Raw genomic sequence first — 13646 nt, forward strand, 5'->3', positions numbered from 1 at the left:
AACAATATTGATAGCTTCTGAATTCGTTTTCCTCTAATATTTTAAATCATTTGAAAAATACATCTAATAATATAATGTGAAATACTGAATCTACATTTTTAGTATGTATTTGCATTCTTAACTGCTCTGAGGCACCCTTTAAAAGACAGACTGCATCGAACTTTTCAAAGGAATTAGGAGTGTTATTTGAAAAGTTGATACTTTTAGAGTGGGTGACAGCAAAATAATTGTATGACAGCAACATAATTGATTAATTCAATAAATTCAGCCTATAAACTGAGCCAGTTTGGAATATTATATGGAACAAACATCTAAATATTTCACGTTCAGCCAGTCATCTTATCGTATGGCCAGCCATGAATTAAAGGAGAAGAAAAATAACCCCCAAGAAATGGCTTTATAAAGCATATTTCTAGATGTCTTCCCTGAGGAAGAATAACCTTCTATTCAATCTAGCTGATATCTTTAGGGTCGCTGCATTTGATGAAATGATAAAGGGAAAAAACATTACAGGATTTTACCCAAGGCTGGGAGCCACTGAGTACTACACTTGATACTGGATAACACAACACACTTCATGAATCTTTCTTAAGGCTGCTCTATAAACTCAACTGTTTTCAAAGAAGCATTCAGAGTAGTATGAGACATCACATGCCTGACTAATAGTGCATTCCTATAGGGTCTAGTGACTCCCCCCTACTCTTCCCAAGTCAGACATAAATCCATGGTGCACACATTAACAGCCTGGCCATCTCTGCTCTTGAAAGCAGTAGTAATGCTGTGTATTTCCTTGTGATAAACGGTGAGAGACCAAGTTATCATTCACTTGAAAATCTTATCCAGCTAGAAGGAAGCCATTCGGTTTCTCTAAACATTCACAAACATTTGGTCTTATTCCACATTCACCTAAAAATCAGCCTTTTTTCTCCTACCGCGGAAGGCACATTGTCACTTAATGCTAGCCTGGTCCCTGTGATGGCTCTGTGTCCAACTCATCCAGCCAGTCACTGAGTCCTGCCTCTGCTTGCTCCTAATTTCTCTCATCACCCCCTTGTCTCTGTGCCCGCTGCTTCTGGCTTATTTCAGACCCTCTTCATCCTGGATTACTGTCATACCCCCCTCTAGCCTACTTCTCTACTTAATCCTCCACGCTGCTGCCAGAAGGATATTTTTAACCTTCGATTCTGAAATAATTTTAGACTCACAGAGAAGCTGCAAAATCAGTACAGAGTTTCCGTATACCACTCAGCCAGCATCCCTTAATACTAATCTATGACCATAGTACAATTACCAAAGAATTTTTTTAACCAGACTCTAATCATGTCATTTCTTAGCTTAGAATCCTCCCACGGGTCCTCGGCACCTTCAAGACAGTGCAGATCCCTTGATGTGACTGCAGTGCCCTCCATAGTCTGATCCACTCAGCTTCCCTGCTTTTCTACCTGTGATGGTTAATTTTATGGTGACTTGACTGGGTCACGGGACGCCCAGCTATTTGGTTGAATACTAGCTCTGAGTGTGTCTGTGAGGGTGTTTCAGAGTCACATTTGAATCTGTAGACTGAGTAAAGCAGATTGCCCTCCCCACTGTGGCTGGGCATCATCCAATCTGTTGGGCCTGATTCAAACAGAAAGGCAAAAGAAGGGAGAATTCACCCTCTGCCCAACTGCTTGAGGTGTGACATTGGTCTTCTGCCCTCAGGCTGGGACTTATACCATTGGCGCTCCTGAGGCCTTTCGACTCAGACTGGAACTACACCACTGGCTTCCTGAGTCTCCAGCTCCCAGACCACAGGTTGTTGGACTTCTCAGTCTCCACAATCAGGTGAGACAGTTCCTCATAATAAATCCCTCCTCCCCACCTCTCATGCACGCACACGCCCACAGTTCTATTTCTCTGCAGAACTCTAATACGCTACCCAAGCTCTACACACCTTCTGTAGGAAACTACACATAGTTTCTTGAATTTGTTCCGATTCCTCTGGGCCTTTGCACATACTGTTTTCTCTCCCTTGGATGCCCTTCATTCCACTCTCCACCCCCACTTTCCAAACCTTCCTGCTTTCATGTGACTAACACTGACCTGGCCTTCAAGAGTCTGCTCTGTCCTGTTCTCTGACTCAGCACCTATGCATCTGTTTGTCATCTCACTGTCATACTCTGTTATATCTCTGCTCACCAGAGCCTCTCCTACAATTTCTAGGACAGTAGCTGCTAACCCGTAATGAGTTTTCAGTATATCTAGAGCAGAGGCCAGCAAACTCCAGCCCCCGTGCCAAATCCCACCCTCCTCCTGTTTTGCAAATAAGGTTTTGTTGGAACACAGCCATGCTCATTGATTTCTGTATTATCTGTGGCTGCTTTCGCACTACAGTGGCAGAACTGAGTGGCTGTGACAGAAATTATATGGCCCACAAGTATAAAATATTTACTATCTGCTAAAAGAAAAAGTTTGTCAATCACTAGTCTAGTGCATAAACCAAGAATCGACTTCATTTTATATTTGATTATCAAAGGCAATGTGGGCTAGAAGTCAATGAATGGTTCTAAAAAAGACCTTTTTGCAGTGAATTAATTGTCATCATTATATATTAAGTGGAAATTGGCAAAGATGTTTTAAACTAACAATTTCCAGTGGTGGCAAGGGTACAGGAAACGGTCACCCTCACCCACTGCTGCTGTGAGTGTAAATTAGTACATTATTTCTGGAGGGCAATTTGACAATACGTTTCCAAAGCATTAAAATACTGCATAACCTTTGTTCCAGAAATTTCACTTCTAGGAATTTGCCCTAAGGAGTAATCATAGATTTGCACAAGATATACTGCCTTGCTCACTGGAGCATTATTTCCAATATGGAGAAATTATACCAACTAAATACCACCGAAATAGCTAGAAGAAAAAAATGGTTAAATAAATTATATTTCATCAACAGCCTGGGAAATTACTTGTAGCCGTTTCAAATCACAGGAGAATACATATCAATATAGGGAAATCCTCACAATATAAAGTTTTAAAACTGTAAGTGAAGTATGATGCCATTTTGATTTTTAAAATATTATATGTAATACATGCACAGAAACAAACAAAAAGCCTAAAAGGAAATATGCATGAAGGTTAACAGGAATTATTTCTATTATGTCTGATATTTATTTTCTTTGCTGTTCATCTCTGAATTTTCTACAATGAAGCTATATTACTTTAGCAATTATAGTTTTTTTTAGAAAGAAAAATAAGCAGTTCTCCCATTCCCTATGATTTGGAAGGATTTTCACTTTTTAAAATTACATAATTTCAAATAAAGCAGGTAAAATTAAAGATGCTCTTGCTGAATAGAGGTCAGGGGGTAAGAAATGCCTCTCCCCCACCATCCCCACATCAAGAGCATCAACACAAGGAGGCTGGAACACTGACCAGGAGAAGGAAAAATTGCTCCCTTGGGCACATCACTATCAGGGTAATTTGTTGCCTGAGGTCAACTACTGTGAACCTTAAACAAAGATCAGTGGCAAAAAAGGTTGAAATCTGTAAACTTTCAGGGGTCACAGGAATGGGATGGGATGTCCACCTGATTTCAAGCAACTGGTTTTATTGATTTTTTTCTCGCTTTCAGCTGGATGTGAAGTATTATGTAGACACAGTATTTGAAAACAGCCTCACACATAGTTGACCCTCCAACAGACAAGGAAAATTAAAATCTAGTAGGCCAAACAACTGCAGTGAATGATGTGTGTGTGTGTGTGTGTGTGTGTGTGTGTGTGTGTGTGTGTGTGTGGTGGTAGGTAGAGGTGGGGAGCATTATGAGTGCAGATGGAATTTTCTAATTCATAAATCCGTGGACTTTTTTGTCTGTGGGTGAAAATTTGTATAGCCTTTATTTAAAAATCTGGTTGAAAAATTGGTCTATTTTCTAAACGGTCAAGTGTTTCCTTCTTTGCCCTAAATCAATCCCTGCCACTCCAGCCAGGCCCTCCACATCGCCTCCTATTCCCTGTTCCTTCCTATACCCTCCCTGCTTCTCCACTTCTGTACTTCCTCTTTCTAAAATACGCTGTGACTGTGGCCTGCTAAAATAGACAAGGGCGGGGTTTCTCAAAATGTGGTCCAGGTATCAGCTTCACCTGAAGAGCTTGTTTAAATGGCAAAACGCTAGAGCCCACCCCGGACAGACCAAGTCCGAATCTCTGAGGCTGGGCCCAAGGTTCTGTACCAGCATCAAGCTCCCCATCACCAAGCTGCTGCATAATAAAGTTTGAGAATTTCTGGTCAATGAGTGCCAGCATTTCTGGATTGATCCATTTTTACTGAGACTTTGGCGAGATGAAATGACTCAAAACATAAATGTAAAGGCTAAAATGCCAAGGGCTGTTGAGGAATCTTTTTTAGGGAGGGGGTGGTACCTTTTGGCTTATTCTCTTCCTCACCCGCAAAAGCCACATCAGTTTGCCTTCAGTTAAGAGAAGCAATCATTCTCTTAGGGAGGAGAACAGGGCTGGTCCAAGGGGAAATTAACTAGTAAAGCCATATTAATTGTTAAGGTCTTTAAGAATTTTGCACTCTTGGAGTACTTGATCTTTAAAAATTTTCCTTGTTTTTAGCCCTAAAAGTATCAATTCTAAGTCCCAGAGGGATTACTTTTTACTTTACTACCCTACTTCTTTATTTGGATTTATAAACCCATTCCTTAATCAATCCGCCCTTCAAAAAAATCTTTTGATTGAAGTAACACCTTGACTGGGATTGCTGATTGGAGTTTTGTCTTTAAAACTTAATTTGAATGAATGTGTTGCTAGCTGGATAAGGTATGGCATTAAGTTTGGGGAAGCGGTATCCTTGTTTCTTCAGTCTGATATGTAGTGATAGGCAAAGAGGGATCTCTTCTGGGGAGAAAAAAAATCTTTCATTTTTCCTTTCATTTGCATTCATATCCACATCAATTTCAAGTGCAGTAATTACAACTCTGCAACTATATTCTCAACCTCAGTCTACATTTCTGGGGGGAAAAAATGGAACATATTGTAATGCCACATTATTTTAAATTGCCAGTAGAGTCCATTCCATATTCAACTCCCACGCAGTAACCCTTATCTAGCCAACATCTTACTTAATCTCGACGGTTTCAAAGGTGAGCTATTGCTCTTCATGAATATGACGGTTGACGAGGTACAGACTGCTGAGTTGGACCTTTTTTTTTTTTTTTGGGTAGGAAATATTCTTTATTCTTAAGACAGGTTAATCCAGTGACTGTCATGCAATGTGAACATTCTCATGACTAGAGATCTTTGCTGATCCTATGATGTAATATAGAACATTGTGGAATTCCAGGTGACAGTCACAATTAGATAGTTCTGGCAGGGGAAACCAGGGAAATTAAAGGTCTGCTAGAGTCCCTAGGAAAGCAAAGGGTCGTTTCCAAGGAGGTCAGCTAAGAAGGGGCAAGTAAGTACAATAGGTCTAAATAAGCAAGATGTCAGCTATAAGGGTCATAAGATCTATACCTGTGAGCAAGGTTGAACTCTGATCTGCTCATTCTAACTTTGCTGTATGTTTCTTATACTAATTTATACTCTTTGCTGAACATGGACCATACTTAGCCCAAAGGTAATAGTAATAACAATAATACAATTTATTGAGCACTTGTTACGTTCAAACACTTTGCTTAGATTTTATTTTATTTAATTAATTTATTTTTTAACATCTTTATTGGAGTATAATTGCTTTACAATGGTGTGTTTCTGCTTTATAACAAAGTGAATCAGCTATACATATACATATATCCCCATATCTCCTACCTCTTGCATCTCCCTCCCATCCTCCCTATCCCACCCCTCTAGGTGGACACAAAGCACCGAGCTGATCTCCCTGTGCTATGCGGCTGCTTCCCACTAGCTATCTGTTTTACACTTGGTAGTGTATGTATGTCCATGCCACTCTCTCACTTTGTCCCAGCTTACACTTCCCCCTCCCCGTGTCCTCAAGTCCATGGCTGGGTTTGATCTTAATAGGAGTTGAAAGATATTCATCAGACTCTTGCCTCTCTAAGGTTCTGCAGCAGATAACAAAATTGTAAAATGCTCCATTTAAAAGACTGAAGATTGACAAGCTCACAGCTATTCCCATTTTCTTCGTTCAGAGGACATTTTGGTATTGCTCTGACAGAAACACCTCTGCAAATGAGGGTATGGTAAAAGCTTTGCCTAATAAACTATAATGCTTCCAGACTCCCAGGTCAGAGAGAAGCGCTGCAGTTTCTGTTGCCCTGTAAATGTGACAAGCTGTGATGGGAGCTTTTGCTGTTCATCCCTGAATTATAAATTCATCTTTGCTGAAGACACTGCATTAATAGGGTTCTGCTTCTGCGTATGTATGTGTGTATGTTCTGTCTGTATGTGTATGATTATTAAAAGGATGGTATTAAAAAGGAATGGAGGTACTCAAACACTATTTATATCAAATGTTGTAACATACAGGAATTTTCAAACATTGTAGACCCCATGACATGTTAAGTACATGATCAAGGTTGTGCTTGTGCACACGTGTGTGTATGTGTGAAGTGTTTAAAAATCCAGACATCTGATACTAACAAATGCTTTTCTGATCCTCCACTAGGAAAATGAAAAGACAATTTTCTGGTTGCTTTGTCCCTGGATATGTATATATACAGTGGACTTTGGGGGGGGGGTTATTTTCAATTTCAAGCCCTTTATATAGAGCCATCAAATCTTCAAATTCTGGTGAAGTGGGAGCAGTTAGTGCTCTAATATGTATAGTCAATCAAAAATGAGATTACATTGGGAAGTTTTACGGCTTTCTGAAATTGAGGAAAGTCAGGAGATGAGAAGAGGTGAGGTGGGGATGGTAGAGAACTTTGAACTCTGAGTGCTCAGGGCATTTTACATGAACATGTGCCTGCCAGCAGGAGCCCCAGAGGTTTCAGGAACAGCTTAAGCGATAAACAACTCTCAAACACAGACTCAAAGCAAACTTGACAGACAAGATGCCAGCCCAAGACAAACAAGACTAAATTTTACAGGCTATAAAATACTATATTTGGTTTCAAAAAATCAGTTAAACAAATATAGGCTGGAAGAGACTTGACTAAATGGCCATTCACTGGAAGGATATCTGAGACTTATACTTGGCCACAACTTTAACATAAACTGATCATGACAGTAAGAGGGTGGCAATTTACAATTTTATAGGAGTCTTTGGTTGACTTATATTATCTCATTCGATCCTCCCGAAGATGTGAGATAAGTGTTTTAATCCCTAAGTATAAAGATTCAGAAAACTAAAGTTAGGAAAGATTAAGAGCCTGTTTCTGAATAACACACCTAGAACCCAAGAGGTCAATAAACTAGAAGGCAGGATAGGGAACTAAAATTTATTGAACACCTATTATGCACTGAGTCTTTATATATAAATACATGTATATAAATGGACATATATGTATCTTTGTTTATATATTAATTCATTTAAACCTCAATACAATACTATAAAATGGTCAATGTTGGTTCCAATTTATAGATGAAAAAATTGAGGCTCATATACTTGCTTAAAATCATGGTAATAATAAGTGGTTGTAATGGGCTGAATGGTGTCCATCAAAAATATCAGGTCCATAGAGACTGACATACAGAGTGAAGTAAGTCAGAAAGAAAAACAAATACCATATGCTAACACATATATATGGAATCTAAAAAAAAAAAAAAAAGAATGGTTGTGAAGAACCTAGGGGCAGGAGAGGAATAAAGACGCAGACATAGAGAATGGACTTGAGGACACGGGGAAGGGGAAGGGTAAGCTGAGCCGAAGTAAGAGAGTGGCATTGACATATATCCGCTACCAAATGTAAAATAGATAGCTAGTGGGAAGCAGCCACATAGCACAGGGAGATCAGCTTGGTGCTTTGTGAACACCTAGAGGGGTGGGATAGGGAGGGTGGGAGGGAGATGCAAGAGGGTGGGGATATGGGGATATATGTATAAGTATAGCTGATTCATTTTGTTATACAGCAGCAACTAACACAAAAATGTAAAGCAATTATACTCCAATAAAGATGTTAAAAATAAAATAAAAAATAAAAATATACACTATGCAAAGTAAAAAAAAAAAAAAATCAGGTCCACATCCCTGCAACCTGTGAATGAATGTTACCTTATTTGGGAAAGGGGTCTTTTGCATATGTGATTAAATTAGGGATCTTGAGATGAGGAGATAATCTGAGATAACCAGGATGGATCCTAAATGCTATCACAACTGTCCATGTAAGTGAGAAGCAGAGAGAGATTAGACATCACACACACAGAGGAGAAGGTAAACTGAATACAAAGCAGAGAGAGATGTAGCCATGAGCCCAGGAATGTCAACAGCCCCCAGAGCAGGAGAGGCAAGGAAGGATTCCCTCGCAGAACTTCTGGAGGTCGTGCAGCTTGGCCAATACCTTGATTTCAAACTCTAACCTCCAAAACTGTAAGGAAAGACATTTCTGTTGCATAAAGCCACCCAGTTTGTGATAATTTGTTACAGCAGCCCAATACAGTGCTGGAGGCGAAGTTAAAACCCATATTTGCTAGACTGTAAAATCCATATTCTTTGTATTCCGGAGATCCTAAAGAAAGAAGATTGTGGGAGTAGGGGGAAGGTTGAGGAAGAGGGATAAGGCTAAAAACTGTCTTTAAGTAGGATATCCAGGGCAGAAATATGGAGAAATAAGAATGTTTTATACCTTCTAAATAAATCAGTCCCCCCAACTGCAACTTCAAGAAGAAGAAACAACAAGACCTAGAAAGACGAACCTCAAAGACAAAGAGCAAATCTCAAACTAAATATGGGTTCAATTAATACACATAATTTTAAAACCAAAGGAGAAAAGCAAATTAGCAAGAACTAAGAGAAGAAATCTGATAACAAACAAGCACTAAGCTCACAGCAAGAATAAACTAACATACTCATGGTTTAAAAAGAGGCCTGGGGGAAATGATAACTGTAAAAGAATATACCAACATACTAAAAGGTTCCATGAACGCTGGGACCCCTATAGAGGAATGAAAACATCACCTATAAAGAGACCCACCACAGCAGCATAAAGAACTACTTATGTGTTAGAGGAACCAGCACGGCCACTCCCATGCAGAGCAAAATTACACACAGATGCTAACACAGGAAAAGATGATGGACTTAAAGAATTATTTTAATGTGGAAAGAGGCCCAAGCCCAGACGCATGATTAGACTTGTTCTGTTTATTTCTAGAGGTCTCAACCACACTAATGAGAGGGAAATGATGAGAAAGCCATTTGGCTCAATGAAAGGAAGAAATTTTAAACAACCAGGACTTCTCAGCAATGAAATAAACCCCCTGTGTGACAGTGGCCTACCCCATTATAAGAAACATGACAGTGGAGGCTGGGTGACCGTCTGTCAGAGATGCTGTAGATGAGATTTCAGCATCTCTAAATTTTAATATCTCTTCCAACTCTAGGGAACTGATTTTTTTTAAAAACTCATAAATTATAAAAAATAATTCATAAAAATATTTAAAGGATGTGATGATGTTTATTTCTCTAAAGAGAATCAAGATATAATTTAAGTTGAAATCTAAATGTTTAATTTACCTTAAAACACAATAGTGGCTAATCAAAGTTCTCAAATGGTTATAGTTAACATGTTTCAATGAAATTTAACATGTAAGTAGAAGTTAAATAGCTATTCAACTACACTAATGGAATCTACATTTGGCAGAAGCATTGGAAGTCATCTTATAAGACTTCTTGGCTAGCAGCACCCGAGGATACAGTGAAGAGGTGGAAACAGGTGGCCATTTGGAGACAGAGGTCTGAATTAAAGGCCAAAGCCTCAACTTCCTAGCTCTTAACAGGGCGTTTAACCCCCCAGAGCTTCAATGTCCTCCACATTAAATGGGGATAAATACTAGTCATCATAACTCACCAGTTGTTGTAAGAATCTAATGAGAAAATGAGTATGAAAGTGCTTTGTAATCAGTGCTATGTACACGAGTGATTATTATTATTAGGACTTCAAAGCCTCACTATCTTTTGATGTCCTTATAACTCATAGCTATAAGCCTTAGGTTGGATTGGCCCTGACCCTGGGACAGGGATTTGGGTTCAAGTGGTTTGTTTGGACAGTGATCCCAGAAAGCTCTAATAGGAGAGTTGGGAAGTGAGACAGGAAAGGGAAGATAGTCAATATGGGTGCGTCTTACCGAACAAGTTACTGCTGCTGGGGGTAACAGAGGTGCAGTTCTGGTGAGGACCTCTGGGAGGCAGCATAGAACACACTTGAGTGGTGAGGAAGCTACCGCCTTGCTCCAGTTCCCATCAGTCTTTGGTTGAGGTCTGCTCTTAGGGCGCTAGCTCTCCATGTTTCTGACCTGCTCCAGCAGTCAGAGAAAGCCCACAGGCAAAGAGGCACAGGGGCATGGTGCAGGAGTCATTGGGTCTGCACGCTCCCATATGGGAAGCCCAGGGGAATATGCACAAGGCACCCACAGCATCCTCTCCACGCTCTTATATTCATTTGGATAAAACTCAAGCACAAAGAAGTTTTAAGACTTGGCTAAAAATATGCAATTGCAAATCAAAGACATATATCCCAACCTAGTGAGCTACTCAATTACAAAGACTGTCAGATTTCACCTTATATGAATCAATTCATCAGAAGCTTGTGGTCTTCTTAAAGGCAATGTGCACAGGATTTGACAGTATGACAATATTTTGGCATTTTTTAAACCAAAGGAGCATCAGCTTGAGAAATATGGAGCTAGGAGAAGTATGAAACGACAAAATCAACACTGAATGGCAAAGAAGAATGCAAATATTTGTCAGAAAGGTAAAGGCATCATAGTTCAGATTGGAGAGGCTCATCAACCAAAGCCTGCCCTTAGCCTGCCTGTCTCCACCCGCACTCCACCTCCCATCTTGGTAAATAAAGATCTTCGGAAATTCACAGAGGAGATTTCACCCATGTCTAGTTCTGCTCTTCCTTTTCCGGGCACATCTTCCATCATGTGGTCTTGCAGAGCATCGTTTTCTCTTTCCAGGAGCCAGCCCTGACCTGCGTAAGACAGTACGCTAATCCTCACTTATCTCAGCTGTAAAGTATGATCTATTACAGCACTAGCCTGTCAGTCAGGCTTCTTAATGGTGCAAGGAGTGGGATTCGGTTCAGCAATCTACTGTGAGGTGTAGGACCTGGGAGCACCTTCGTTCTGAGCATTTGATGTCATTGACTTCCAGTGTGGCCTTTGAGCAAGTCATTTAACCTCCTTGGCTCAGTTAACCATATGGAAAGTGAACATGATAATATCTCACAGGGGCATTGTGAGATTACTCAATGTTTTTAAAGTGCTTGGGAAATGGAAGGCCCTGGGACGTGCCTCACAATGTCATTAATCATGTAACCAGTTGAATTCAGGCAGCTGGACACTTAATAGAACTCTTAGCTTCCTAGATAATTTCACTGCAATACCTCACAAATCATGAAGCTTCAATCTGAGAATTTGAATGATGAATTTCACACCACAGTGGAGGACTCAGAATTTTTCAAGTGTTCAACATTTGAACTGCCCTTTCATAGACTCTGTTTCTTCCTTTCTCAAGAGCAGAAAATTATTCAAACACTCATTCTTTTACTTTGAGAGCTATACCTCTTCTTTAAGTACAATGGGCTTTTTCTTGTCTTCATCTTCTCTGTCGCTCTGGGTTTTTACTCAGTCATTCAACAAACACTCATTGAGCCTGAGCTATATTCCAGGTACTCTGCTAAGTGTTAGAGATAAAAACACAAGTAGGACAAGATTGCACCTTGGAGCAGCTCCCAGTCTGGAAAGGAGAAACAGACATATTCACAAAGAATTACAAAGGAATCTCACACTCCAAAGAGCTATGGAAACCCAGATGAATTTCTAAACTATGTGTCAGGAAGTGAATACCTGAGTTCCCTCCAGGAATGACTTCCTCCTTCTTGAAACCTCTTCCTTAAATTCCATATCGCACGTCTATCCTAGTTCTATTACTACCATTGTTCTCCTTCATCAGCCGCTCTTTTCCCTTCAGTTTCTCAAAGGCAGGCAATTCTCTAAGGTTCTACACTTGGTGTGCTTCTCTCTTTACCTTCCTTTCCTCAATACCACTTCCCTCCCCCAATGTCAGGGACTGTTAGAAGTGCACCTCTCTCCTCAGCGTCAGACCTACCTGGAGGTCCTCGAACTCAACATGGCCCCTCCAAACTCACCATTTTTCTAACAATGTAACTTCCTCAGCATAATCTGTCCAGTTCTCTTAATAGGACCACCATTTCCCTTCGAACCCAGGCTTTAAACCTGACCATCATGTGGGAGTCTCTCTCCTCACTCATCCTCATATCAAAACGACCACCATGTCCTCTTCATTTTGATTCTGCAAGGCCCCTCAGGTGCTCTATCCCACGGCTGGCCCCTCCCATTCCCATGCTTGTAGTGGTCTCTTATCTCCCATCCCTATGGCTAAAGTTCTCCTTCTCCAGTGCAGTCCACATACAGTGACAATCAGAATTTTCTTAAGCCTTCTTCTATTTATATCATTCTCCTGCTCAAAAATATTGATTGCTCCCCAACGCCTACTAAATTACATTTCCTCATTCTGGGACTCAGGAACCTTTCCAGAATGTCTACAAACTTGCTTTCTCATCTTTTCTCCCACTATACCCCTACATTGAGCGAGAGATGGAGACAGGCGGATGGTTGCTTGTCTCCAGGTGGATAACCCATTAGTGCCCTCTAGGTCTTTACACACACTGTCACTGCTGCCTGGAAGGCTCTTCCTGCCCGTCTCTGCCCGTACACCCCGTATGCACCAAGGCCAATCTCCAACATCACCACTTCCACACCACACTTCTTCCTAATCCCCAATTGCGTTGGCTGATTCTTCCTTCAAACCTCCAGAACTCTTTTTGGTTCCTCTCAAATGGCATGAATTTTGCTCCGCTTCTACTCTATCCCCTCATCCCCTTCTATTCCCTACTTATCTGCTTCTGGATGGAAAGCTCCTTGAGGAAATAGAAGGTATCTTATTCCATCGTCATTATTTCCCATAGGACTTACAGCAATACTTGTTGAAGTGAACAAAATTAGAAATCCCAGCCTTGCTGTTGCTTCAACTATCCTTCATTTATATAAATGTGCCTTGTTCTACACAATATTTATAATAGCTGGCCTCATTATTGAAAAGAAAAAAGCAACAAAAAAATTAAACTTAAAAAACTGTACAGTGTCTGCTTTAACAATGGAAATAGTTACTCTATTTCAATTTAACAGTGAAATAAACATTTTTGGAGTCACGGAGCCTATGCTGTTTGTTCAGTGTTGGCATATAGATAATCAGACCTCATCCTTGCCTTCAAGAAACTCATCATCAGGCATGGACATATATACACTACCAAATGTAAAATAGATAGCTAGTGGGAAGCAGCTGCATAGCACAGGGAGATCAGCTCGGTGCTTTGTGACCACCTAGAGGGGTGGGATAGGGAGGGTGGGAGGGAGACACAAGAGGGAGGGGATATGGGGATATATGTATACATATAGCTGATTCACTTTGTTATACAGCAGAAACTAACACACCATTGTAAAGCAATTATACTCAATA

General features: G+C 40.4%; 1 protein-coding gene across 12 annotated transcripts in view; it reads right to left on the reverse strand.

Annotated features, from left to right (window-relative positions):
- SPACA1 (sperm acrosome associated 1) overlaps nucleotides 1-13646 on the reverse strand; it is a 203611-nt gene that overhangs the window by 61515 nt on the left and 128450 nt on the right. The gene's annotated exons all lie outside the window — the stretch shown is intronic.

This window comes from Balaenoptera borealis (genome assembly GCF_965194805.1).
Source record: "Balaenoptera borealis genome assembly, chromosome: 9".
Lineage (NCBI taxonomy): Eukaryota > Metazoa > Chordata > Mammalia > Artiodactyla > Balaenopteridae > Balaenoptera > Balaenoptera borealis.